Consider the following 1,146-nt stretch of genomic DNA (forward strand, 5'->3'; position numbering starts at 1 on the left):
GTCACACACAAGAGCCTCGTCCAGGGTCACACACAAGAGCCTCGTCCAGAGTCACACACAAGAGCCTCGTCCAGGGTCACACACAAGAGCCTCGTCCAGGGTCACACACAAGAGCCTCGTCCAGAGTCACACACAAGAGCCTCGTCCAGAGTCACACACAAGAGCCTCGTCCAGGGTCACACACAAGAGCCTCGTCCAGGGTCACACACAAGAGCCTCGTCCAGGGTCACACACAAGAGCCTCGTCCAGGGTCACACACAAGAGCCTCGTCCAGGGTCACACACAAGAGCCTCGTCCAGAGTCACACACAAGAGCCTCGTCCAGGGTCACACACAAGAGCCTCGTCCAGGGTCACACACAAGAGCCTCGTCCAGGGTCACACACAAGAGCCTCGTCCAGGGTCACACACAAGAGCCTCGTCCAGGGTCACACACAAGAGCCTCGTCCAGAGTCACACACAAGAGCCTCGTCCAGGGTCACACACAAGAGCCTCGTCCAGGGTCACACACAAGAGCCTCGTCCAGGGTCACACACAAGAGCCTCGTCCAGAGTCACACACAAGAGCCTCGTCCAGAGTCACACACAAGAGCCTCATCCAGAGTCACACACAAGAGCCTCGTCCAGAGTCACACACAAGAGCCTCGTCCAGAGTCACACACAAGAGCCTCGTCCAGGGTCACACACAAGAGCCTCGTCCAGGGTCACACACAAGAGCCTCGTCCAGGGTCACACACACGAGCCTCGTCCAGGGTCACACACACGAGCCTCGTCCAGGGTCACACACAAGAGCCTCGTCCAGGGTCACACACAAGAGCCTCGTCCAGGGTCACACACAAGAGCCTCGTCCAGGGTCACACACAAGAGCCTCGTCCAGGGTCACACACAAGAGCCTCGTCCAGAGTCACACACAAGAGCCTCGTCCAGGGTCACACACAAGAGCCTCGTCCAGGGTCACACACAAGAGCTTCGTCCAGGGTCACACACAAGAGCCTCGTCCAGGGTCACACACAAGAGCCTCGTCCAGGGTCACACACACGAGCCTCGTCCAGGGTCACACCTGAGTGTTAGTATTCCTGACTTCGTCCCTTCGAAACTGAAGTCAACAAATTTACAGAAATTGCGCTAATTTTGTAGTCAAGACAGATA

The sequence above is a fragment of the Procambarus clarkii genome, chromosome 21 (genome assembly GCF_040958095.1).
Source record: "Procambarus clarkii isolate CNS0578487 chromosome 21, FALCON_Pclarkii_2.0, whole genome shotgun sequence".
Taxonomy (NCBI): domain Eukaryota; kingdom Metazoa; phylum Arthropoda; class Malacostraca; order Decapoda; family Cambaridae; genus Procambarus; species Procambarus clarkii.